This window comes from Rutidosis leptorrhynchoides, chromosome 4 (assembly GCF_046630445.1).
Source record: "Rutidosis leptorrhynchoides isolate AG116_Rl617_1_P2 chromosome 4, CSIRO_AGI_Rlap_v1, whole genome shotgun sequence".
Classification (NCBI taxonomy): Eukaryota; Viridiplantae; Streptophyta; class Magnoliopsida; order Asterales; family Asteraceae; genus Rutidosis; species Rutidosis leptorrhynchoides.
The window spans coordinates 307299917-307303456 of record NC_092336.1 but is presented as its reverse complement, the minus strand read 5'-3'; positions in this window follow the sequence as shown (position 1 = coordinate 307303456).

Genomic DNA, 3540 nt, shown 5'->3' with positions numbered 1-3540 from the left:
ATTAAAACATCAACTTTTAACATCTAACAACATATGATCATCCAAAATTCAAGAACAACACACCAAAATTCAAGTTCATGCTAGTTACACTAAAACAACGAGATCGAGCATATAAATCATATATTCATGTTAGACTTGAGCCATAGACACTAATTAACACTTTTATAAGTTAAAAACATCAAGAACACAAAATCTAGTGATTTTAGAAAGTTACCCAAATGAGATGAAGTTGGTACCAAAACGAAGAGGATGAAGAGAGGATCACGAATATGTAATTTATTTTGTTGTAAGCCTCCTAGATCGAATTTAGATGATGATTGAATGAATATGGTTTTGAGTGTGTGTGTTCTTGCTAGAGAGAAAGAGAGAGAGATGAAGATGAAATGAATGGGTGAAAGGGGTTTGACCCTTTGACCTAGTCAAGGGTTTGATCCCTTGTCAAGTTTAGTCCCTCAATTTTCGTTCGGGTGCGTGAATTACCTAAACGAGATAATTTAAAACGCGTATCAACGGGAGATGTTATAAACATATAACGGAGTTTAAATTAGTATAACGTAAAAGTAAATGGAAAAAGGCGGGATGTTACATTACCTACTCCTTAAAAGAAATTTCGTCCCGAAATTTAAGTAGGCGTAGTAGTCGTTGTTTCTTCCTCGAAATCCTGCGTTTCCGGAATTGGGAATAAATGAGGGTATTTCTTTTGCATTTGGTCTTGCCTTTCCCAAGTAAACTCGGGTCCTCTTTTGGCGTTCCAACGGACTTTAACAATCGGGATTCGGCTTTGTTTCAATGTCTTGACGGAGGTATCCACAATTTCAACCGGTTCCTCCACAAAATGAAGTTTGTCATCAATAGTAAGTTCTTCGAAAGGGATGACGATATCGGGTTCGGCAAGACACTTTTTCAAGTTAGATACATGGAAGGTAGGATGAACGGAGTTCAATTGAGGCGGAAGATCTAAACGATAAGCAACGGTTCCAATACGCTCCAAGATTTCGAAAGGACCAATATACCGCGGATTTAGCTTCCCGCGTTTCCCAAAACGGATTACACCCTTCCAAGGTGCGACTTTTAACATTACTCGGTCACCGACTTGAAATTCAAGATCGTTGCGTCGTTTGTCGGTATAGCTCTTTTGACGACTCTGGGCCGTCCTAAGCCTATCTCGGATTTGAACGATTTTCTCGGTGGTTTCGTGAATGAGTTCGGGTCCGGTGATTTGCACGTCGCCTACCTCGGCCCAACAAAGAGGTGAACGACATTTGCGGCCATATAGCGCTTCAAAAGGTGCGGCTTTAATACTCGCGTGATAACTATTGTTGTAAGAGAACTCGGCGAGAGGTAAGTGCTTGTCCCAAGCTTTTCCGAAATCAACCACGCAAGCTCGTAACATGTCCTCTAAGGTTTGAATTGTACGTTCGCTTTGTCCATCGGTTTGAGGATGATATGCGGTGCTCATATCTAAACGCGTTCCCAACGCTTCTTGCAATGTACGCCAAAATCTAGAAACGAAACGGCCATCTCGGTCGGAGATAATCGATAAAGGTACACCGTGTCGGGCTACGATCTCCTTAATGTAAAGTTGTGCAAGTTTCTCCATTTTGTCCGTTTCTTTCATGGCAAGGAAGTGTGCGGATTTGGTGAGACGGTCAACAATAACCCAAATGGTATCATAACCGCCCGTCGTTTTTGGTAGTTTGGTGATAAAATCCATCGTTATCCTTTCCCACTTCCATTGCGGGATCTCGGGTTGTCGAAGTAGTCCGGACGGTCTTTGGTGTTCGGCTTTGACTTTGGAACATGTCAAACACTTGGAAACATACGTAGCTACGTCCCTTTTGATGTTCGGCCACCAATATAGTTGTTTAAGATCGTGGTACATCTTATTGGCACCGGGGTGAATCGAGTATCGTGACTTATGGGCTTCATCTAAAATAAGGCTTCGTAGATCCCCATAACTAGGCACCCAAATTCTTCCGGCGAAATATCGGAGTCCGGTTTCTTTAACTTCGAATCGAGAGGTGAGGACGTTCAAGTGTTCGAGAGAGATGTTTTCATCCTTGAGAGCCTCATCTTGGGCTACCCGAATTTGGCTATTAAGGTTGGTGTGAATGGTGATGTTTAAAGCTCGGACACGGAGAGGCACCGCTCTTTCTTTTCGACTTAAGGCATCGGCTACTACATTTGCCTTCCCGGGATGGTAACGAAGCTCGCAATCGTAATCGTTTAAGGTTTCAATCCACCTTCGTTGTCTCATGTTTAGTTGCTTTTGATCGAAAATGTGTTGAAGGCTTTTGTGATCGGTGAAGATAGTACTCTTGGTTCCATAAAGATAGTGTCTCCACATTTTAAGTGCAAAGACAACGGATCCGAGTTCGAGATCATGTGTCGTATAGTTTCGTTCATGAATTTTGAGTTGTCGAGAAGCATAAGCAATGACTTTCGTTCGTTGCATCAATACACACCCAAAACCATGTTTTGAGGCGTCGCAATACACAACAAAATCATCGTTGCCTTCGGGAAGTGACAAGATAGGAGCGGTGGTTAGCTTCGTTTTCAAGATTTGGAATGCGGATTCATGTTCGGTCGCCCAAACGAATTTCTTTCCCTTGTGAGTCAATGCGGTTAGAGGACGTGCAACCAAAGAGAAATTTTCGATGAATCTACGATAGTACCCGGCGAGACCCAAAAATTGACGAATGTGAGTAGGAGTAGTAGGAGTCTCCCATTTGCTAATGGCTTCGATTTTCGTTGGATCGACTTTAATACCTTGGTCACTTACAACATGACCAAGAAATTGAACTTCCTTTAACCAAAATTCACACTTGGAGAATTTGGCATAGAGTTGTTCTTGTCTTAAAAGTTCAAGCACAAGTCGGAGGTGTTCCTCGTGTTCTTCTTCGCTTTTTGAATAGACCAATATGTCATCGATGAACACAATAACGAATTTATCGAGATACGGTTTGCACACGCGGTTCATAAGATCCATGAACACCGCCGGTGCGTTAGTGAGACCAAATGGCATGACAAGGAATTCATAACTACCATAACGAGTTCGGAAAGCGGTTTTGGAGACATCTTCCCCCTTAACCCTCAATTGATGATAACCCGAGCGGAGATCGATTTTCGAATATACACAAGACCCTTGTAGTTGATCAAAGAGATCATCGATGCGAGGAAGGGGATATCGGTTCTTAACCGTCAATTTATTTAGTTCCCGATAATCAATGCACATTCGTAAGGATCCGTCTTTCTTTTTAACAAACAAAATCGGAGCGCCCCAAGGTGAATGGCTAGGTTGGATAAAACCACGATCAAGTAGTTCTTGGATTTGACTTTGCAATTCTTGCATTTCAGATGGAGCGAGTCTATATGGTGCACGTGCTACGGGTGCGGCTCCCGGAATAAGATCGATTTGGAATTCAACCGGTCGATGAGGTGGAAGACCCGGCAATTCGTCGGGAAATACATCGGAATAGTCACTAACAATTGGCACATCATCGATGGGCTTCTCATCGGACTCGACTTTCTTAACGTGAG